Genomic DNA, 22,719 nt, shown 5'->3' with positions numbered 1-22,719 from the left:
CTCCCTCACTCACTCCCGCTCTCTCTCTCTGCTTCCCTCGCCCAATCTCGCTCGCTCTCTCTCTACCACCCTCGCTCGCTCTCGCTCTCTCTCTCTACCTCCCTCGCTCACTCTCGCTCTCTCTCTGCCTCCCTCGCTCGCTCTTGCTCTCGCTTTCTACGTCCCTCGCTCGCTCTCGCTCTCTCTCTCTCTGCTTCCCTCGCCCAATCTCGCTCGCTCTCTCTCTACCACCCTCGCTCGCTCTCGCTCTCTCTCTCTACCTCCCTCGCTCTCTCTCGCTGTCTGCCTCCCTCACTCACACTCGCTCTCACTCTCTCTCTACCTCCCTCGTTCAATCTCGCTCTCTCTCTGCCTCCCTCGCTTGCTCTCGCTCTCTCGCTTTCTACGTCCCTCGCTCTTGCTCTCCCCCTCTCTGCCTCCCTTGCTCTCTCTCTGTCTTCCTCACTCACTCTCGCTCTCTCTCTCTCTGCCTCCCTCGCCCACTCTCGCTTTCTCTCTCTCTACCACCCTCGCTCGCTCTCGCTCTCTCTCTACCTCACTCGCTCACTCTCGCTCTCTCTGCCTCCCTCGCTCGCTCTCGCTCTCTCGCTTTCTACGTCCCTCGCTCGCTCTCTCTCTCTCTCTGCCTCCCTCGCTCGCTCCCTCTCTGTCTGCCTCCCTCACTCTTGCTCTCTCTCTCTCTGCCTTCCTCGTTTACTCTCTCTTTGCCTCCCTCGCCCACTCTCGCTCTCTCTCTCTACCTCCCTCACTCACTCTCGCTCTCCCTCCCTCACTCGCTCTCTCTCTCTCTCTGCCTCCCTCGCTCGCTCTCCTCTTTCTCTGCCTCACTCGGTCTCTCTCTCTACGTCGCTCGCTCGCTCTCTCTCTCTCTCTGCCTCCCTCGCTCGCTCACGCTCTCTCTGCCGCCCTCGCTCGCTCCCTCTCTTTGCCTCCCTCGCTCTCTCACTGTCTACCTCCCTCGCTCGCTCTCGCTCTCTCTCTGCGTCCCTCGCTCGCTCTCGCTCTCTCTTTCTACGTCCCTCGCTCACTCTCTCTCTCTACCTCCCTCACTCGCTCTTGCTCTCTCTCTCTACCTCCCTCGCTCGCTCTCGCAATCTCTCTCTCTCTGCCGCTCTCACTCTCTCTCTGCCTCGTTCGCTCACTGTCTCTCTCTACCACCCTCGCTCGCTCTTGCTCTCTCTCGCTGCCTCCCACGCTCGCTCTCGCTCTCTCTCTCCCTCCCTCACTCGCTCTCTCTCTCTGCCTCCCTCGGTCTCTCTATCTACGTCCCTCACTCGCTCTCTCTCTCTCTCTGCCTCCCTCGCTCGCTCTCGCTCTCTCTACCCCCCTCACTCGCTCCTTCTCTTTGCCTCCCTCGCTCTCTCTCTACATCCCTCGCTCGCTCTCCTCTCTCTCTCTACCTCCCTCGCTCTCAATCTCTCCCTCCCTCACTCGCTCTCTCTCTCTCTGCCTCCCTCGCTCGCTCTCCTCTTTCTCTGCCTCACTCGGTCTCTCTCTCTACGTCGCTCGCTCGCTCTCTCTCTCTCTCTGCCTCCCTCGCTCGCTCTCGCTCTCTCTGCCGCCCTCGCTCGCTCCCTCTCTTTGCCTCCCTCGCTCTCTCACTGTCTACCTCCCTCGCTCGCTCTCGCTCTCTCTCTGCGTCCCTCGCTCGCTCTCGCTCTCTCTTTCTACGTCCCTCGCTCACTCTCTCTACCTCCCTCACTCGCTCTTGCTCTCTCTCTCTACCTCCCTCGCTCGCTCTCGCAATCTCTCTCTCTCTGCCGCCCTCACTCTCTCTCTGCCTCGTTCGCTCACTGTCTCTCTCTACCACCCTCGCTCGCTCTTGCTCTCTCTCGCTGCCTCCCACGCTCGCTCTCGCTCTCTCTCTCCCTCCCTCACTCGCTCTCTCTCTCTGCCTCCCTCGGTCTCTCTATCTACGTCCCTCACTCGCTCTCTCTCTCTCTTTCCTCCCTTGCTCGCTCTCGCTCTCTCTACCCCCCTCACTCGCTCCTTCTCTTTGCCTCCCTCGCTCTCTCTCTACATCCCTCGCTCGCTCTCCTCTCTCTCTCTACCTCCCTCGCTCTCAATCTCTCCATCCTTCGCTCGCTCTCACTCTACCTCCCTCGCTCGCTCTCGCTCTCTCTGCCTCCCTCGCTCGCTCCCTCTCTTTGCCTCCCTCGCTCTCTCTCTCTCTACCTCCCTCGCTCGCTCTCGCTCTGTCTCTGCATCCCTCGCTCCCTCTCTCTCTTTCTAAGTCCTTCGTTCGCTCTCTCTCTACCTCCCTCGCTCGCTCTTGCTCCCTCTCTCTCTACCTCCCACGCTCGCTCTCGCTCTCTCTCTCCCTCCCTCACTCGCTCTCTCTCTCTACCTCCCTCAGTCTCTCTCTCTACCTCCCTCGCTCTCTCTACGTCCCTCGCTCGCTCTCACTCTCTGCCTCCCTCACTCGCTCTCGCTCTCTCTGCCTCCTTCGCTCGCTATCACTCTCTCTCTCTGCCTCCCTCACTCGCTCTCACTCTCTCACTCTGCCGCCCTCGCTCCCTCTCACTGTCTCTCTTCATCCCTCACTCGCTCTCGCGCTCTCTGCCTCCCTCTCTCTCTATCTCTGCCTCGTGCTCTCTCTGCCTCTCGCTCTCTCTCTCTCTGCCTCACGCCCTTTCTCTCTGCCTCTCTCTCCCTCTGCCTTGCTCTCTCTCTGCCTCGCGCTCTCTCTGCCTCGCTCTCTCTATCTCTGCCTTTCTCGCTCTCTCTGCCTCGCTCTCGCTCTCTCTGCCTCGCTCCCTGTCGCTCTGCCTCGCTCTCTCTCTACCTCTCTCGTGCCCTGTCTCTGCCTCGAGCCCTCTCTCTGCCTCTCGCTCTCCCTCTCTGCCTCCCTCGCTCTCTCTCTCTGTCTGCCTCCCTCACTCACTCTCGCTCTCTCCTCTCTGACTCCCTCGCCCACTCATTCTCTCTCTCTCTACCACCCACGCTCGCTCTCGCTCTCTCTCTCTACCTCCCTTGCTCGCTCTCGCTCTCTCCCTGACTCCCTCGCTCACTCTCGCTCTCTCGCTGCCTCCCTTGCTCACTCTCGTGCTCTCGCTTTCTACGTCCCTCGCTCGCTCTCTCTGCCTCCCTAGCTCGCTCCCTCTCTCTCTCTCTCTGTGCCTCCCTCACTCTCTCTCTCTCTGCCTTCCTCGCCCACTCTCGCTCTCTCTCTACCTCCCTCGCTCGCTCTCGCTCTCTCTCTGCGTCCCTCGCTCGCTCTCGCTCTCTCTTTACGTCCCTCGCTTGCTCTCTCTCTACCTCCCTCACTCGCTCTCTCTCTCTCTGCCTCCCTCGCTCGCTCTCCTCTCTCTCTCTGCCTCTCTCGCTCTCTCTACGTCCCTCGCTCGCTCTCACTCTCACTCTCTGCCTCCCTCGCTCGCTCTCGCTCTCTCTGCTGCCCTCGCTCCCTCTCGCTGTCTCTCTTCCTCCCTCATTTGCTCTCGCGCTCTCTGCCTCCCTCGCTCTCTATCTCTGTCTTGTGCTCTCTCTCTCTCTGCCTCTCGCTCACTCTGCCTCACGCCCTCTCTCTCTGCCTCTTTCTCTCTCTCTGCATCGCTCTCTGCCTCTCTCTCTCTGCCTCGCTCTCTCTCTGCCTCGCACTTTCTCTCTCTCTGCCGCCCTCGGTCTCTCTCTCTACCTCCCTCGCTCACACTCGCTCTCTCTCTGCCTCCCTCACTCACTCTCGCTCTGTCTCTCTCTGCCTCCCTCGCCCACTCTCGCTCTCTCTCTCTCTACCAATATCGCTTGCTCTCACTTTCTCTCTACCTCCCTCGCTCAATCTCGCTCTCTCTCTGCCTCCCTCGCTTGCTCTCGCTCTCTCGCTTTCTACGTCCCTCGCTCGCTCTCGCTCTCTCCCTCTCTGCCTCCCTTGCTCTCTCTCTGTCTTCCTCCCTCACTCACTCTCGCTCTCTCTCTGCCTCCCTCGCCCACTCTCGCTTTCTCTCTCTCTACCACCCTCGCTCACTCTCGCTCGCTCTCTCTACCTCCCTCGCTCGCTCTCGCTCTCTCCCTGCCTCCCTCGCCCACTCTCGCTCTCTCTCTCTCTACCACCCTCGCTCATTCTCGCTCTCTCTCTGCCCCCCTCGCTCGCTCTCGTTCTCTCGCTTTCTACGTCCCTCGCTTGCTCTCGCTCTCTCTGCCTCCCTTGCTCTCTCTCTCTGTCTGCCTCCCTCACTCACTCTCACTCTCTCTGCCTCCCTCGCCCACTCGCGCTCTCCCTCTCTGCCTCCCTCGCTCGCTCTCCTCTTTCTCTGCCTCACTCGGTCTCTCTACGCCCCTCGCTCGCTCTCTCTCTCTCTCTGCCTCCCTCGCTCGCTCTCGCTCTCTCTGCCGCCCTCGCTCGCTCCCTCTCTTTGCCTCCCTCGCTCTCTCACTGTCTACCTCCCTCGCTCGCTCTCGCTCTCTCTCTGCGTCCCTCGCTCGCTCTCTCTCTCTCTCTCTGCCTCCCTCGCTCGCTCTCGCTCTCTCTGCCTCCCTCACTCGCTCTCACTCTCTCACTCTGCCGTCCTCTCTCCCTCTCACTGTCTCTCTTCATCCCTCACTCGCTCTCGCGTTCTCTGCCTCCCTCTCTCTCTATCTCTGCCTCGTGCTCTCTCTGCCTCTCGCTCTCCCTCTCTCTGCCTCACGCCCTTTCTCTCTGCCTCTCTCTCCCTCTGCCTTGCTCTCCCTCTGCCTTGCTCTCTCTCTGCCTCGCGCTCTCTCTGCCTCGCTCTCTCTATCTCTGCCTCTCTCGCTCTCTCTGCCTCGCTCTCGCTCTCTCTGCCTCGCTCTCGCTCTCTCTGCCTCGCTCCCTGTCGCTCTGCCTCGCTCTCTCTCTACCTCTCTCGTGCCCTGTCTCTGCCTCGAGCCCTCTCTCTGCCTCTCGCTCTCCCTCTCTGCCTCCCTCGCTCTCTCTCTCTCTGTCTGCCTCCCTCACTCACTCTCGCTCTCTCGCTGCCTCCCTTGCTCACTCTCGTGCTCTCGCTTTCTACGTCCCTCGCTCGCTCTCTCTGCCTCCCTAGCTCGCTCCCTCTCTCTCTCTGTGCCTCCCTCACTCTCTCTGCCTTCCTCGCCCACTCTCGCTCTCTCTCTCTACCTCCCTCGCTCGCTCTCGCTCTCTCTCTGCGTCCCTCGCTCGCTCTCGCTCTCTCTCTACGTCCCTCGCTTGCTCTCTCTCTCTGCCTCCCTCGCTCGCTCTCCTCTCTCTCTCTGCCTCTCTCGCTCTCTCTACGTCCCACGCTCGCTCTCACTCTCACTCTCTGCCTCCCTCGCTCGCTCTCGCTCTCTCTGCTGCCCTCGCTCCCTCTCGCTGTCTCTCTTCCTCCCTCATTTGCTCTCGCGCTCTCTGCCTCCCTCGCTCTCTATCTCTGCCTTCTGCTCTCTCTCTCTCTGCCTCTCGCTCACTCTCTCTGCCTCACGCCCTCTCTCTCTGCCTCTTTCTCTCTCTCTGCGTCGCTCTCTCTCTGCCTCTCTCTCTCTGCCTCGCTCTCTCTCTGCCTCGCACTTTCTCTCTCTCTGCCGCCCTCGGTCTCTCTCTCTACCTCCCTCGCTCACTCTCGCTCTCTCTCTACCAATATCGCTTGCTCTCACTCTCTCTCTACCTCCCTCGCTCAATCTCGCTCTCTCTCTGCCTCCCTCGCTTGCTCTCGCTCTCTCGCCTTCTACGTCCCTCGCTTGCTCTCGCTCTCTCCCTCTCTGCCTTCCTTGCTCTCTCTCTGTCTTCCTCCCTCACTCACTCTCGCTCTCTCTCTCTGCCTCCCTCGCCCACTCTCGCTTTCTCTCTCTCTACCACCCTCGCTCGCTCTCGCTCTCTCTCTCTACCTCCCTCGCTCGCTCTCGCTCTCTCACTGCGTCCCTCGCCCACTCTCGCTCTCTCTCTACCACCCTCGCTCGGTCTCGCTCTCTCTCTCTCTCTCTACCTCCCTCGCTCGCTCTCGCTCTCTCCCTGCCTCCCTCGCCCACTCTCGCTCTTTCTCTCTACCACCCTCGCTCACTCTCGCTCTCTCTCTGCCCCCCTCGCTCGCTCTCGCTCTCTCGCTTTCTACGTCCCTCGCTTGCTCTCGCTCTCTCTCTGCCTCCCGTGCTCTCTCTCTGTCTGCCTCCCTCACTCACTCTCACTCTCTCTCTCTCTCTGCCTCCCTCGCCCACTCGCGCTCTCCCTCTCTGCCTCCCTCGCTCTCTGTCTCTCTATGTCTGCCTCCCTCACTCACTCTCGCTCTCTCTCTCTCTCTGCTTCCCTCGCCCAATCTCGCTCGCTCTCTCTCTACCACCCTCGCTCGCTCACTCTCTCTCTCTCTACCTCCCTCGCTCACTCTCGCTCTCTCTCTGCCTCCCTCGCTCGCTCTTGCTCTCGCTTTCTACGTCCCTCGCTCGCTCTCGCTCTCTCCCTCTCTGCCTCCCTTGCTCTCTCTCTGTCTTCCTCACTCACTCTCGCTCTCTCTCTCTCTGCCTCCCTCGCCCACTCTCGCTTTATCTCTCTCTACCACCCTCGCTCGCTCTCGCTCTCTCTCTACCTCACTCGCTCACTCTCGCTCTCTCTGCCTCCCTCGCTCGCTCTCGCTCTCTCGCTTTCTACATCCCTCGCTCGCTCTCTCTCTCTCTGCCTCCCTCGCTCGCTCCCTCTCTCTGTCTGCCTCCCTCACTCTTGCTCTCTCTCTCTCTGCCTCCCTCGCTCGCTCTCTTTCTCTGCCTCACTCGGTCTCTCTCTCTACGTCCCTTGCTCGCTCTCTCTCTCTCTCTCTGCCTCCCTCGCTCTCTCTCGCTCTCTCTGCCGCCCTCGCTCGCTCCCTCTCTTTGCCTCCCTCGCTCTCTCACTGTCTATCTCCCTCGCTCGCTCTCGCTCTCTCTCTGCGTCCCTCGCTCGCTCTCGCTCTCTCTCTTTCTACGTCCCTCGCTCACTCTCTCTCTCTACCTCCCTCACTCGCTCTCGCTCTCTCTCTCTACGTCCCTCGCTCGCTCTCACTCTCTGCCTACCTCACTCGCTCTCGCTCTCTCTGCCTCCCTCGCTCGCTATCACTCTCTCTCTGCCTCCCTCGCTCGCTCTCGCTCTCTCTGCCTCCCTCACTCGCTCTCACTCTCTCACTCTGCCGCCCTCTCTCCCTCTCACTGTCTCTCTTCATCCCTCACTCGCTCTCGCGCTCTCTGCCTCCCTCTCTCTCTATCTCTGCCTCGCGCCCTTTCTCTCTGCCTCTCTCTCCCTCTGCCTTGCTCTCTCTCTGCCTCGCGCTCTCTCTGCCTCGCTCTCTCTATCTCTGCCTCTCTCGCTCTCTCTGCCTCGCTCTCGCTCTCTCTGCCTCGCTCCCTGTCGCTCTGCCTCGCTCTCTCTCTACCTCTCTCGTGCCCTGTCTCTGCCTCGAGCCCTCTCTCTGCCTCTCGCTCTCCCTCTCTGCCTCCCTCGCTCTCTCTCTCTGTCTGCCTCCCTCACTCACTCTCGCTCTCTCGCTGCCTCCCTTGCTCACTCTCGTGCTCTCGCTTTCTACGTCCCTCGCTCTCTCTCTCTGCCTCCCTAGCTCGCTCCCTCTCTCTCTCTGTGCCTCCCTCACTCTCTCTCTCTACCACCCTCGCTTGCTCTCGCTCTCTCTCTGCGTCCCTCGCTCGCTCTTGCTCTCTCTCTACATCCCTCGCTTGCTCTCTCTCTACCTCCCTCACTCGCTCTCTCTCTCTCTGCCTCCCTCGCTCGCTCTCCTCTCTCTCCCTGCCTCTCTCGCTCTCTCTACGTCCCTCGCTCGCTCTCACTCTCACTCTCTGCCTCCCTCGCTCGCTCTCGCTCTCTCTGCTGCCCTCGCTCCCTCTCGCTGTCTCTCTTCCTCCCTCATTTGCTCTCGCGCTCTCTGCCTCCCTCACTCTCTATCTCTGCCTTGTGCTCTCTCTCTCTGCCTCTCGCTCACTCTCTCTGCCTCACGCCCTCTCTCTCTGCCTCTTTCTCTCTCTCTGCGTCGCTCTCTCTCTGCCTCTCTCTCTCTGCCTCGCTCTCTCTCTGCCTCGCACTTTCTCTCTCTCTGCCGCCCTCGGTCTCTCTCTCTACCTCCCTCGCTCACTCTCGCTCTCTCTCTCTCTACCAATATCGCTTGCTCTCACTCTCTCTCTACCTCCCTCGCTCAATCTCGCTCTCTCTGCCTCCCTCGCTTGCTCTCGCTCTCTCGCCTTCTACGTCCCTCGCTCGCTCTCGCTCTCTCCCTCTCTGCCTTCCTTGCTCTCTCTCTGTCTTCCTCCCTCACTCACTCTCGCTCTCTCTCTCTGCCTCCCTCGCCCACTCTCGCTTTCTCTCTCTCTACCACCCTCGCTCGCTCTCGCTCTCTCTCTGTACCTCCCTCGCTCGCTCTCGCTCTCTCCCTGCCTCCCTCGCCCACTCTCGCTCTCTCTCTACCACCCTCGCTCGGTCTCGCTCTCTCTCTCTCTCTACCTCCCTCGCTCGCTCTCGCTCTCTCCCTGCCTCCCTCGTCCACTCTCGCTCTCTCTCTACCACCCTCGCTCAGTCTCGCTCTCTCTCTCTCTCTACCACCCTCGTTCACTCTCGCTCTCTCTCTGCCCCCCTCGCTCGCTCTCGTTCTCTCGCTTTCTACGTCCCTCGCTTGCTCTCGCTCTCTCTCTGCCTCCCTTGCTCTCTCTCTGTCTGCCTCCCTCACTCACTCTCACTCTCTCTCTCTCTCTGCCTCCCTCGCCCACTCGCGCTCTCCGTCTCTGCCTCCCTCGCTCTCTGTCTCTCTATGTCTGCCTCCCTCACTCACTCTTGCTCTCTCTCTCTCTGCTTCCCTCGCCCAATCTCACTCGCTCTCTCTCTACCACCCTCGCTCGCTTCTGCTCTCTCTCTCTCTACCTCCCTCGCTCACTCTTGCTCTCTCTCTGCCTCCCTCGCTCGCTCTTGCTCTCGCTTTCTACGTCCCTCGCTCGCTCTCGCTCTCTCCCTCTCTGCCTCCCTTGCTCTCTCTCTGTCTTCCTCACTCACTCTCGCTCTCTCTCTCTCTGCCTCCCTCGCCCACTCTCGCTTTCTCTCTCTCTACCACCCTCGCTCGCTCTCGCTCTCTCTCTACCTCACTCGCTCACTCTCGCTCTCTCTGCCTCCCTCGCTCGCTCTCGCTCTCTCGCTTTCTACGTCCCTCGCTCGCTCTCTCTCTCTCTGCCTCCCTCGCTCGCTCCCTCTCTCTGTCTGCCTCCCTCATTCTTGCTCTCTCTCTCTCTGCCTTCCTCGTTTGCTCTCTCTTTGCCTCCCTCGCCCACTCTCGCTCTCTCTCTCTCTACCTCCCTCGCTCGCTCTCGCTCTACCTCCCTCGCTCGCTCTCGCACTCTCTCCCTCCCTCACTCGCTCTCTCTCTCTCTGCCTCCCTCGCTCGCTCTCCTCTTTCTCTGCCTCACTCGGTCTCTCTCTCTACGTCCCTCGCTCGCTCTCTCTCTCTCTCTCTGCCTCCCTCGCTCGCTCTCGCTCTCACTGCCGCCTTCGCTCGCTCCCTCTCTTTGCCTTCCTCGCTCTCTCACTGTCTACCTCCCTCGCTCGCTCTCGCTCTCTCTCTGCGTCCCTCGCTCGCTCTCGCTCTCTCTCTCTTTCTACGTCCCTCGCTCACTCTCTCTCTACCTCCCTCACTCGCTCTCGCTCTCTCTCTCTACCTCCCTCGCTCGCTCTCGCAATCTCTCTCTGCCGCCCTCACTCTCTCTCTCTGCCTCGTTCGCTCACTGTCTCTCTCTACCACCCTCGCTCGCTCTTGCTCTCTCTCGCTGCCTCCCATGCTCGCTCTCGCTCTCTCTCCCTCCCTCACTCGCTCTCTCTCTCTGCCTCCCTCGGTCTCTCTATCTACGTCCCTCACTCGCTCTCTCTCTCTCTCTCTGCCTCCCTCGCTCGCTCTCGCTCTCTCTGCCCCCCTCGCTCGCTCTTTCTCTTTGCCTCCCTCGCTCTCTCTCTACATCCCTCGCTCGCTCTCCTCTCTCTACCTCCCTCGCTCTCTATCTCTACATCCCTCGCTCGCTCTCACTCTCTACCTCCCTCGCTCGCTCTCGCTCTGCCTCCCTCGCTCGCTCTCACTCTCTCTCTCTGCCTCCCTCGCTCGCTCTCTCTCTCTCTGCCTCCCTCGCTCACTCTCGCTCTCTTGCTTTCTACGTCCCTCGCTCGCTCTCTCTCTCTCTGCCTCCCTCACTCACTATCTCTCTCTACCACGCTCGCTCTTGCTCTCTCTCTGCCTCCCTCACTCGCTCTCGCTCTCTCTCTCCCTCCCTCACCCGCTCTCTCTCTCTCTACGTCCCTCCCTCGCTCTCACTCTCACTCTCTGCCTCCCTCGCTCGCTCTTGCTCTCTCTCTCTGCTGCCCTCGCTCCCTCTCGCTGTCTCTCTTCCTCCCTTGTTCGCTCTCACGCTCTCTGCCTCCCTCGCTCTCTATCTCTGTCTCGTGCTCTCTCTCTGTGCCTCTCGATCTCTCTCTCTGCCTCATGCCCTCTCTCTCTCTGCCTCTCTCGCTCTCTCTGCCTCTGCCTCGCTCCCTGTCGCTCTGCCTCGCTCTCTCTCTCTGCCTCTCTCGGTCTCTCTTTGTCTTTCTAGCTCTCTCTCTCTACCTCTCTCACGCCCTCTCTCTGCCTCGAGCACTCTCTCTGCCTCGCGGTCTCCCTCTCTGCCTCCCTCTCTCTCTCTCTCTCTCTGTATGCCTCACTCACTCACTCTCGCTCTCTCTCTCTTTGCCTCCCTCGCCCACTCTCGCTCTCTCTCTCTACCACCCTCGCTCGCTCTCGCTCTCGCTCTCTCTACCTCCCTCGCTCGCTCTCGTTCTCTCCCTGCCTCCCTCGCCCACTCTCGCTCTCTCTCTCTCTACCACCCTCGCTCGCTCTCACTCTCTCTCTCTGCCTCTCTCGCTCACTCTCGCTCTCTCTCTTCCTCCCTCGCTCGCTCTTGCTCTCTCGCTTTCTACGTCCCTCGCTCGCTCTCGCTCTCTTCTTCTCTGCCTCCCTCGCTCTCTCTCTCTCTCTGTCTGCCTCCCTCACTCTCGCTCTCTCTCTCTCTGCCTCTCTTGCCCACTCTCGCTCTCTTTCTCTCTACCACCCTCGCTCGCTCTCGCTCTCTCTCTCTCTGCCTCCCTCGCTCGCTCCCGCTCTCTCCCTGCCTCCCTCGCTCACTCTTGCTCTCTTTCTGCCTCTGCCTCACTCCCTGCCGCTCTGCCTCGCTCTCTCTGCCTCTCTCGGTCTCTCTCTGTTTTTCTAGCTCTCTCTACCTCTCTTGCGCCCTCTCTCTGCCTCGAGCACTCCCTCTGCCTCGCGCTCTCCCTCTCTGCCTCCCTCGCTCTCTCTCTCTGCCTCCCTCGCTCGCTCTCACTCTCTCTCTGCCTCCCTCGCTCGCTCTCGCTCTCTCTGCCTCCCTCGCTCACTCTCACTGTCTCTCTTCCTCCCTCACCCACTCTCTCTCTCTCTATGTCCCTCCCTCGCTCTCGCTCTCTCTCTCTGCTGCCCTCGCTCCCTCTTGCTGTCTCTCTTCCTCCCTCGTTCACTCTCATGCTCTCTGCCTCCCTCGGTCTCTCTCTCTGCCTCACGCCCTCTCTCTCTGCCTCTCTCTCTCTCTCTTTGCCTCGCTCTCTCTCTGCCTCGCGCTCTCTCTCTCTGCCTCGCTCTCTCTCTCTCTGCCTCTCTCGCTCTTTCTGCCTCTGCCTCGCTCCCTGCCGCTCTGCCTCGCTCTCTCTGCCTCTCTCGGTCTCTCTCTGTTTTTCTAGCTCTCTCTACCTCTCTTGCGCCCTCTCTCTGCCTCGAGCACTCCCTCTGCCTCGCGCTCTCCCTCTCTGCCTCCCTCGCTCTCTCTCTCTGCCTCCCTCGCCCACTCTCGCTCTCTCTCTCTCTACCTCCCTCGCTCGCTCTCGTTCTCTCCCTGCATCCCTCGCACACTCTCGCTCTCTCTCTCTCTACCACCCTCGCTCGCTCTCGCTCTCTCTCAACCTCTCTCGCTCTCTCTACCGTCCTCGCTCGCTCTTGCTCTCTCCCTGCCTCCCTCGCCCACTCTCACTCTCTCTCTCTACCACCCTCGCTCGCTCTCGCTCTCTCTCTGCCTCCCTCGCTCGCTCTCGCTATCTCGCTTTCTACGTCCCTTGCTCGCTCTCGCTCTCTCCTTCACAGCCTCCCTCGCTCACTCTCTCTCTCTCTCTCTGCCTCCCTCGCCCACTCTCGCTCTCTCTCTCTCTACCATTGCTCGCTCTCTCTCTCTCTACCTCCCTCGCTCGCTCTCGCTCTGTCCCTACCTCCCTCGCCCACTCTCGCTCTCTCTCTACCTCCCTAGCTCAATCTCGCTCTCTCTCTGCCTCCCTCGCTCGCTCTCGCTCTCTCCCTCTCTGCCTCCCTTGCTCTCTCTCTCTCTGCCTCCCACACACGCTCTCGCTCTCTCTCTCTCTGCCTCCCTCGCCCACTCTCGCTCTCTCTCTCTCTACCACCCTCGCTCTCTCTCGCTCTCTCTCTCTCTACCTCCCTTGCTCACTCTCGCTCTCTCTCTGTCTCCCTCGCATGCTCTCGCTCTCTCGCTTTCTACGTCCCTCGCTCGCTCTCTCTCTCTCTGCCTCCCTCACTCACTCCCTCTCTCTCTGTCTGCCTCCCTCACTCACTCTTGCTCTCTCTCTCACTCTCTGCCTTCCTCGCTTGCTCTCTCTCGGCGTCCCTCGCCCACTCTCGCTCTCTCTCTGCGTCCCTCGCTCGCTCTCGCTCTCTCTTTCTACGTCCCTCGCTCGCTCTCTCTACCTCCCTCGCTCGCTCTCGCACACTCTCTCTCTCTCTGCCGCCCTCGCTCTCTCTCTCTGTCTCTCTCTACCACCCTCACTCGCTGTCGCTCTCTCACTGCCTACCACGCTCGCTCTCGCTCTCTCTCTCCCTCCCTCACTCGCTCTCTCTCTGCCTCCCTCGGTCGCTCTCGCTCTGTCTCTGCGTCCCTCGCTCGCTCTCTCTCTCTCTCTCTCTACGTCCTTCATTTGCTCTCTCTCTCTACCTCCCTCGCTCGCTCTCGCTCCCTCTCTCTCTACCTCCCTCGCTCGCTCTCGCACTCTCTCTCTGCCGCCCTCGCTCTCTCTCTCTGCCTCCCTCGCTCACTGTCTCTCTATACCACCCTCGCTCGCTCTCGCTCTCTCTCGCTGCCTCCCACGCTCGCTCTCACTCTCTCTCTCCCTCCCTCACTCGCTCTCTCTCTCTGCCTCCCTCGGTCTCTCTCTCTACGTCCCTCGCTCGCTCCCTCTCTTTGCCTCCCTCGCTCTCTCTCTCTCTATATCCCTCAGTCGCTCTCCTCTCTCTCTACCTCCTTCGCTCTCTCTCTCTACGTCGCTCGCTCGCTCTCACTCTCCGCCTCCCTCGCTCGCTCTCGCTCTCTCTGCCTCCCTCGCTCGCTGTCACTCTCTCTCTCTCTGCCTCCCTCGCTCGCTCTCGCTCTCTCTGCCTCCCTCACTCGCTCTCACTCTCTCTCTCTGCCTCCCTCGCTCCCTCTCTCTGCCTCCCTCGCTCGCTCTCACTCTCTCTCTGCCGCCCTTGCTCCCTCTCGCTGTCTCTCTTCCTCCCTCACTCGCTCTCGCGCTCTCTGCCTCCCTCGCGCTCTATCTCTGCCTCGTGCTCTCTCTCTCTGCCTCTCGCTCTCTCTCTGCCTCACGCCCTTTCTCTCTGCCTCTCTCCCTCTGCCTTTCTCTTTGCCTCGCGCTGTCTCTGCCTCGCTCTCTCTCTCTACCTCTCTCGCGCCCTCTCTCTGCCTCGAGCATTCTCTCTGCCTCTCGCTCTCCCTCTCTGCCTCCCTCGCTCTCTCTCTCTCTGTCTGCCTCCCTTACTCACTCTTGCTCTCTCTCTCTGCCTTCCTCGCTTGCTCTCTCTGCCGCCCCCGCCCGCTCTCGCTCTCTCTCTCTCTACCTCCCTCGCTCGCTCTCGCTCTCTCTCTGCGTCCCTCGGTCGCTCTTGCTCTCTCTCTTTCTACGTCCCTCGCTCGCTCTCACTCTCTGCCTCATTCGCTCGCTCTCGCTCTCTCTGCCTCCCTCGCTCGCTCTCACTCTCTGCCGCCCTCGCTCCCTCTCGCTGTCTCTCTTCCTCCCTCACTCGCTCTCGCGCTCTCTGCCTCCCTCGCTCTCTATCTCTGCCTCGTGCTCTCTCTGCCTCTCGCTTTCTCTCTGCCTCACGCCCTTTCTCTCTGCCTCTCTCCCTCTGCCTTTCTCTTTGCCTCGTGCTGTCTCTGCCTCACTCTCTCTCTCTACCTCTCTCGCGCCCTCTCTCTGCCTCGAGCATTCTCTCTGCCTCTCGCTCTCCCTCTCTGCCTCCCTCGCTCTCTCTCTCTCTCTGTCTGCCTCCCTTACTCACTCTTGCTCTCTCTCTCTCTCTGCCTTCCTCGCTTGCTCTCTCTGCCTCCCCCGCCCGCTCTCGCTCTCTCTCTCTCTACCTCCCTCGCTCGCTCTCGCTCTCTCTCTGCGTCCCTCGGTCGCTCTTGCTCTCTCTCTTTCTACGTCCCTCGCTCGCTCTCACTCTCTGCCTCCCTCGCTCGCTCTCGCTCTCTCTGCCTCCCTCGCTCGCTCTCACTCTCTCTCTGCCGCCCTCGCTCCCTCTCGCTGTCTCTCTTCCTCCCTCACTCGCTCTCGCGCTCTCTGCCTCCCTCGCTCTCTATCTCTGCCTCGTGCTCTCTCTCTCTCTGCCTCTCGCTCTCTCTCTGCCTCACGCCCTTTCTCTCTGCCTCTCTCCCTCTGCCTTTCTCTTTGCCTCGCGCTGTCTCTGCCTCGCTCTCTCTCTCTACCTCTCTCGCGTCCTCTCTCTGCCTCGAGCATTCTCTCTGCCTCTCGCTCTCCCTCTCTGCCTCCCTCGCTCTCTCTCTCTCTCTGTCTGCCTCCCTTACTCACTCTTGCTCTCTCTCTCTCTCTGCCTTCCTCGCTTGCTCTCTCTGCCTCCCCCGCCCGCTCTCACACTCTCTCTCTCTTCCACCCTCGCTCTCTCTCTCTCTCTCCCTCCCTCACTCGTTCTCTCTGCTTCCCTCACTCGCTCTCTTCTCTCTCTGCCTCCCTCGGTCTCTCTCTCTATGTCCCTCGCTCGCTCTCGCTCTCTCTGCCTCCCACGCTCGCTCTCACTCTCTCTCTGCCTCCCTCGCACACTCTGGCTCTCTCTGCCTCCCTCGCTCGCTCTCACTGTCTCTCTTCCTCCCTCACTCACTCTCGCGCTCTCTGCCTCCCTCGCTCTCTATCTCTGCCTCGTGCTCTCTCTCTCTGCCTCTCACTCTCTCTCTCTGCCTCTCTCTCTCTCTGCCTCTCTCTCTCTGCCTCGCTCTCTCTCTGCCTTGCGCTCTCTCTGCCTCGCGCTCTCCCTCTCTGCCTCCCTTGCTGTCTGTCTGTCTGACTCCCTCACTCACTCTCGCTCTCTCTCTCTCTCTGCCTCCCTCGCCCACTCTCGCTCTCTCTCTCTCTACCTCCCTCGCTTGGTCTCGCTCTCTCCCTGCCTCCCTCGCTCACTCTTGCTCTCTCTCTCTCTGCCTCCCTCGCTCGCTCTCTCTCTTGCTTTCTACGTCCCTCGCTTGCTCTCTCTCTCTGCCTCCCTCGCTCACAGTCTCTCTCTACCGCTCTCGCTCGCTCTCGCTCTCTCTCTGCCTCCCTCACTCGCTCTCGCTCTCTCTCTCCCTACCTCACCCGCTCTCTCTCTCTACATACCTCCCTCGCTCTCACTCTCACTCTCTGCCTCCCTCGCTCGCTCTCGCTCTCTCTCTCTGCTGCCCTCGCTCCCTCTCGGTGTCTCTCTTCCTCCCTCGTTCACTCTCACGCTCTCTGCCTCCCTCACTCTCTCTCTCTGCCTCACGCCCTCTCTCTCTGCCTCGCTCTCTCTCTCTCTGCCTCTCTCGCTCTCTCTGCCTCTGCCTCGCTCCCTGTTGCTCTGCTTGGCTCTCTCTCTCTGCCTGTCTCGGTCTCTCTCTGTCTTTCTAGCTCTCTCTCTCTACCTCTCACGCGCCCTCTCTCTGCCTCGAGCACTCTCTCTGCCTCGCGCTCTCCCTCTCTGCCTCCCTCGCTCTCTCTCTCTCTCTCTGCCTCCCTCGCCCACTCTCGCTCTCTCTCTCTCTACCACCCTCGCTCGCTCTCGCTCTCTCTCTCTCTACCTCCCTCGCTTGCTCTCGTTCTCTCCCTGCATCCCTCGCCCACTCTCGCTCTCTCTCTCTCTACCGTCCTCGCTCGCTCTCGCTCTCTCCCTGCCTCCCTCGCCCACTCTCGCTCTCTCTACCACCCTCGCTCGCTCTCGCTCTCTCTCTCTCTGCCTCCCTCGCTCGCTCTCGCTATCTCACTTTCTACGTCCCTTGCTCGCTCTCGCTCTCTCCTTCTCTGCCTCCCTCGCTCTCTCTCTCTGCCTCCCTCATTCACTCTCGCTCTCTCTCTCTGCCTCCCTCGCCCGCTCTCGCTCTCTCTCTCTCTACCATCGCTCGCTCTCACTCTCTCTCTCTCTACCTCCCTCGCTCGCTCTCGCTCTGTCCCTGCCTCCCTCGCCCACTCTCACTCTCTCTCTACCTCCATAGCTCAATCTCGCTCTCTCTCTGCCTCCCTCGCTCACTCTCACTCTCTCGCTTTCTATGTCCCTCACTCACTCTCGCTCTCTCCCTCTCTGCCTCCCTTGCTCTCTCTCTGTCTGCCTCCAACACTCACTCTCGCTCTCTCTCTCTCTGCCTCCCTCGCCCACTCTCGCTCTCTCTCTCTCTACCACCCTCGCTCGCTCTCGCTCTCTCTCTCTCTACCTCCCTTGCTCACTCTCGCTCTCTCTCTCTGTCTCCCTCGCATGCTCTCGCTCTCTCGCATTCTACGTCCCTCGCTCGCTCTCTCTCTGCCTCCCTCGCTCACTCCCTCTCTCTCTGTCTGCCTCCCTCACTCACTCTTGCTCTCTCTCTGCGTTCCTCGCTTGCTCTCTCTTTGCCTCCCTCGCCCACTCTCGCTCTCTCTCTCTCTGCGTCCCTCGCTTGCTCTCGCTCTCTCTCTGCGTCCCTCGCTCGCTCTCGCTCTCTCTTTCTACGTCCCTCGCTCTCTCTCTCTACCTCCCTCGCTCGCTCTCGCTCCCTCTCTTTCTACCTCCCTCACTCGCTCTCGCACTCTCTCTCTCTGCCGCCCTCACTCTCTCTCTCTGCCTCCCTCGCTCACTGTCTCTCTCTACCACCCTCACTCGCTCTCGCTCTCTCGCTGCCTCCCAAGCTCGCTCTCGCTCTCTCTCTCCCTCCCTCACTCGCTCTCTCTCTGCCTCCCTCGGTCGCTCTCGCTCTCTCTGCCTCCCGCTCTCGCTCTCTCTGCCTCCCTCGCTCACTCCCTCTCTTTGCCTCCCTCGCTCTCTCTCTCTCTACCTCCCTCGCTCGCTCTCGCTCTGTCTCTGCGTCCCTCGCTCGCTCTCGCTCTCTCTCTTTCTACGTCCTTCGTTCGCTCTCTCTCTCTACCTCCCTTGCTCGCCCTCGCTCTCTCTCTCTGCCTCCCTCGCTCACTGTCTCTCTCTACCACTCTTGCTCGCTCTCGCTCTCTCTGCCTCGCTCCCTGTCGCTCTGCCTCGCTCTCTCTCTCTACCTTTCTCGCACCCTCTCTCTGCCTCGAGCATTCTCTCTGCCTCTCGCTCTCCCTCTCTGCCTCCCTCGCTCTCTCTCTCTGTAGCCTCCCTCACTCACTCTCGCTCTCTCTCTGCCTCCCTCGCCCACTCTCATTCTCTCTCTCTACCACCCAAGCTCGCTCTTGCTCTCTCTCTCTCTACCTCCCTTGCTCACTCTCGCTCTCTCGCTGCCTCCCTCGCTCGCTCTCGTGCTCTCGCTTTCTACGTCCCTTGCTTGCTCTCTCTGCCTCCCTCGCTCGCTCCCTCTCTCTCTCTGCCTCCCTCACTCTCTCTCTCTGCCTTCCTCGTTTGCTCTCTCTCTCTGCCTCCCTCGCCCACTCTCGCTCTCTCTCTACCTCCCTCGCTCGCTCTCGCTCTCTCTCTGCGTCCCTCGCTCGCTCTCGCTCTCTCTCTTTCTACGTCCCTCGCTCGCTCTCTCTCTCTACCTCCCTCGCTCGCTTTCTCTCCCTCTCTCTCTACCTCCCTCGCTCACTCTCGCTCTCTCTCTCTGCCGCCCTCGCTCTCTTTATCTCTCTGCCTCCCTCACTCTATCTTTCTCTACCACCCTTGCTCGCTCTCACTCTCTCTGCCTCCCTCGCTCTCTCTCTCCCTCCCTCACTCGCTCTCTCTCTCTCTACGTCCCTCACTCGCTCTCACTCTCATTCTCTGCCTCCCTCGCTCGCTCTCGCTCTCTCTGCTGCCCTCGCTCCCTCTCGCTGTCTCTCTTCCTCGTTCGCTCTCGCGCTCTCTGCCTCCCTCGCTCTCTCTCTCTGCCTCGTGCTCTCTCTCTCTGCCTCTCGCTCTCTCTCTCTGCCTCGCCCTCTCTCTCTGTCTCTTTCTCTCTCTCTGCGTCGCTCTCTCTCTGCCTCTCTCTCTCTCTCTGCCTCGCGCTCTCTCTCTCTCTCTGCCTCGCTCTCTCTCTCTCTGCCTCTCTCGCTCTCTCTGCCTCGCTCTAGCTCTCTCTGCCTCGCTCCCTGTCGCTCTGCGTCGCTCTCTCTGCCTCCCTCGGTCTCTCTCTGTCTTTCTAGCTCTCTCTCTCTACCTCTCTCGCGCCCTCTCTCTGCCTCGAGCACTGTCTCTGCCTCGCGCTCTCCCTCTCTGCCTCCCTCGCTCTCTCTCTCTATGTCTGCCTCCCTCACTCACTCTCGCTCCCTCTCTCTCTCTGCCTCCCTCGCCCACTCTCGCTCTCTCTCTCTACCACCCTCGCTCGCTCTCGCTCTCTCTCTCTACCACCCTCGCTTGCTCTCGCTCTCTCTCTCTCTACCTCCCTTGCTCACTCTCGCTCTCTCTCTGCCTCCCTTGCTCGCTCTCGCTCTCTCGCTTTCTACGTCCCTCGCTCGCTCTCGCTCTCTCTGCCTCCCTTGCTCTCTCTCTGTCTGCCTCCCTCACTCACTCTCGCTCTCTCTCTCTCTGCCTCCCTCACCCACTCTCGCTCTCTCTCTACCACCCTCACTCGCTCTCACTCTCTCTCTCTGCCTCCCTCGCTCGCTCTCGCTCTCTGCCTCCCTCGCTCTATACCTCAGCCTCGTGCTCTCTCTCTCTGCCTCTCGCTCTCTCTCTCTGCCTCACGCCCTTTCTCTCTGCCTCTCTCCCTCTGCCTTGCTCTCTCTCTGCCTTGCTCTCTCTCTCTCTGCCTCTCTCGCTCTCTCTGCCTCGCTCTCACTCTCTCTGCCTCGCTCCCTGTCGCTCTGCCTCGCTCTCTCTCTCTCTACCTCTCTCGCGCCCTCTCTCTCCCTACCACCCTCACTCTCTCTCGCTCTCTCTCTCTCTGCCTCCCACGCTCGCTCTCACTCTCTCACTCCCTCACTCGGTCTCACTGCTTCCCTCGCTCGATCTCCTCTCTCTTTTCCTCCCTCGCTCTCTCTCTCTCTACATCCCTCGCTCGCTCTCCTCTCTCTACGTCCCTCCCTCGCTCTCTCTCTCTACGTCCCTCGCTCGCTCTCACTCTCTGCCACCCTCGCTCGCTCTCGCTCTCGCTCTCTCTGTCTCCCTCGCTCGCTCTCACTCTCTCTCTCTGCCTCCCTCGGTGCTCTCGCTCTCCCTGCCTCCCTCGCTCACTCTCACTCTCTCTCTGCCGCCCTCGCTCCCTCTCGCTGTCTCTCTTCCTGCCTCACTCACTCTCGCGCTCTCTGCCTCCCTCCCTCACTATCTCTGCCTCGTGCTCTCTCTCTCTGCCTCTCGCTCTCTCGCTCTGCCTCACGCCCTCTCTCTCTCTGCCTCTCTCTCTCTCTCTGCCTCGCTCCCTCTCTGCCTCTCTCTCTCTGCCTCGCGCTCTCTCTGCCTCGCGATCTCTCTCTCTGCCTCGCGCTCTCTCTCTCTCTGTCTGCCTCCCTCACTCACTCTCGCTCTCTCTCTCTCTGTCTCCCTCACCACTCTCGCTCTCTCTCTCTCTACCACCCTCGCTCGCTCTCGCTCTCTCTCTCTACCTCCCTCGTTTGCTCTCGCTCTCTCCCTGCCTCCCTCGCTCACTCTCGCTCTCTCTCTCTCTGCCTCCCTCGGTCGCTCTCGCTCTCTTGCTTTCTACGTCCCTCGCTCGCCCTCTCTCTCTCTGCCTCCCTCGCTCACTGTCTCTCTCTACCACCCTCGCTTGCTCTCGCTCTCTCTCTCTGCCTCCCTCACTCGCTTTCGCTCTCTCCCTGCCTCCCTCACCCGCTGTCTCTCTCTATGTCCCTCCCTCGCTCTCACTCTCACTCTCTGCCTCCCTCGTTCGCTCTCGCTCTCTCTCTCTGCTGCCCTTGCTCCCTCTCGCTGTCTCTCTTCCTCCCTCATTCGCTCTCGTGCTCTCTGCCTCCCTCGCTCTCTATCTCTGCCTCGTGCTCTCTCTCTGTGCCTCTTGCTCTCTCTCTCTGCCTCACGCCCTCTCTATCTGCCTCTCTCTCTCTCTCTCTCTGCCTCGCTCTCTCTCTGCCTCGCTCTCTCTCTGCCTCGCGCTCTCTCTCTGCCTCGCTCTCTCTCTCTCTGCTTCTCTCGCTCTCTCTGCCTCTGCCTCGCTCCCTGTCGCTCTGTCTCGCTCTCTCTCTCTGTCTCTCTCAGTCTCTCTCTGTCTTTCTAGCTCTCTCTCTCTCTACCTCTCTCGCGCCCTCTGTCTGCCTCGAGCACTCTCTCTGCCTCGCGCTCTCCCTCTCTGCCTCCCTCGCTCTCTCTCTCTATCTGTCTGCCTCCATCGCCCACTCTCGCTCTCTCTCTCTACCACCCTCGCTTGCTCTCGCTCTCTCTCTCTACCTCCCTCGCTCACTCTCGTTCTCTCCCTGCCTCCCTCGCCCACTCTCGCGCTCTCTCTGCTCTACCACCCTCGCTTGCTCTCGCTCTCTCGCTCTCAACCTCTCTCGCTTACTCTCGCTCTCTCTGCCTCCCTTGCTCGATCTTGCTCTCTCACTTTCTACATCCCTCGCTCGCTCTCGCTCTCTCCGTCTCTGCCTCCCTTGCTCTCTCTCTCTCTCTGCCTCCAACGCCCACTCTTGCTCTCTCTCTCTACCACCCTCGCTCGCTCTCGCTCTCGCTCTCTGTCTCTACCTCCCTCGCTCACTCTCACTCTCTCTGCCTCCCTCACTCGCTCTCGCTCTCTCGCTTTCTACGTCCCTCGCTCGCTCTCTCTCTGCTTCCCTCGCTCGCTCCCCCTCTCACTGTCTGCCTCCCTCACTCACTCTTGCTCTCTCTTTCTCACTGCCTTCCTCGCTTGCTCTCTTTGCCTCCCTCGCCCACTCTCGCTCTCTCTCTGTCTACCTCCTTCGCTCGCTCTCGCTCTCTCTCTGCGTCCCTCGCTCGCTCTCGCTCTCTCTCTTTGTACGTCCCTCTCTCTCTCTCTACCTCCCTCGCTTGCTCTCGCTCCCTCTCTCTCTACCTCCCTCGCTGGCTCTCACACTCTCTCTCTCTCTGCCGCCCTCGCTCTCTCTGCCTCCCTCGCTCACTGTCTCTCTTTACCATCCTCACTCGCTCTCGCTCTCTCTGCCTCCCACGCTCACTGTCTCTCTCTCCCTCCCTCATTCGCTCTCTCTCTACATCCCTCGCTCGCTCTCACTCTCTGGCTCCCTCGCTCGCTCTCGCTCTCTCTGCCTTCCTCGCTCGCTCTCACTCTCTCTCTCTCTGCCGCCCTCGCACCCTCTCGCTGTCTCTCTTCCTCCCTCACTTGCTCTCGCGCTCTCTGTCTCCCTCGCTCTCTATCTCTGCCTCGTGCTCCTTGCCTCGCGCTCTCTCTCTCTGCCTCTCGCTCTCTCTCTCTCTCTGCATCACACCCTTTCTCTCTGCCTCTCTCCCTCTGCCTCGCTCTCTCTCTGCCTCTCTCGCTCTCTCTGCCTCGTTCCGTCGCTCTGCCTCGCTCTCTCTCTCTACCTCTCTCGCGCCCTCTCTCTGCCTTGAGCACTCTCTCTGCCTCTCGCTCTCCCTCTCTGCCTCCCTCGCTCTCTCTCTCTCTCTGTCTGCCTCCCTCACTCTCTTGCTCTCTCTCTCTGCCTCCCTCGCCCACTCTCGTTCTCTCACTCTCTACCACCCACGCTCGCTCTCGCTCTCTCTCTCTACCTCCCTTGCTCGCTCTCACTCTCTCCCTGCCTCCCTTGCTCACTCTCGCTCTCTCGCTGCCTCCCTCGCTCGCTCTTGTGCTCTCGCTTTCTACGTCCCTCGCTCGCTCTCTCTGCCTCCCTCGCTCGCTCCCTCTCTCTCTCTCTGCCTCCCTCACTCTCTGCCTTCCTCGCTTGCTCTCTCTCTCGCTGCGTCCCTCGCTTGCTCTCGCTCTCTCTTTCTACGTCCCTCGCTCGCTCCCTCTCTCTACCTCCCTCGCTCACTATCTGTCTACCACCCTCGCACGCACTCAATCTCTCTGCCTCCCTCGCTTGCTCTCTCTCCCTCCCTCACTCGCTCTCTCTCTCTGCCTCCCTCGCTCGCTCTCCTCTCTCTGCCTCTCTCGCTCTCTACGTCCCTCGCTCGCTCTCACTCTCACTCTCTGCCTCCCTCGCTCGCTCTCGCTCGCTCTCGCTCTCTCTGCTGCCCTCGCTCCCTCTCGCTGTGTCTCTTCCTCCCTCATTCGCTCTAGCGCTCTCTGCCTCCCTCGCTCTCTATCTCTGCCTCGTGCTCTCTCTCTCTCTGCCTCTCGCTCTCTCTCTGCCTCACACCCTCTCTCTCTGCCTCTCTCTCTCTCTGCGTCGCTCTCTCTCTGCCTCTCTCTCTCTCTGCCTCGCTCTCTCTCTCTCGCTCTCTCTGCCTCGCTCTCGCTCTCTCTGCCTCGCTGCCTGTCGCTCTGCCTCGCTCCCTCTCT

The 22,719-nt window shown here is 61.0% G+C and overlaps 1 protein-coding gene across 1 annotated transcript in view; it reads left to right on the top strand.

The window, feature by feature from the left end:
- LOC121288481 (polyhomeotic-like protein 2) overlaps positions 1–22,719 on the top strand; it is a 558,331-nt gene that overhangs the window by 244,044 nt on the left and 291,568 nt on the right. The window lies entirely within an intron of this gene.

The sequence above is a fragment of the Carcharodon carcharias genome, chromosome 15 (genome assembly GCF_017639515.1).
Source record: "Carcharodon carcharias isolate sCarCar2 chromosome 15, sCarCar2.pri, whole genome shotgun sequence".
Lineage (NCBI taxonomy): Eukaryota > Metazoa > Chordata > Chondrichthyes > Lamniformes > Lamnidae > Carcharodon > Carcharodon carcharias.
This window is presented reverse-complemented; position numbering and strand designations above follow the sequence as displayed.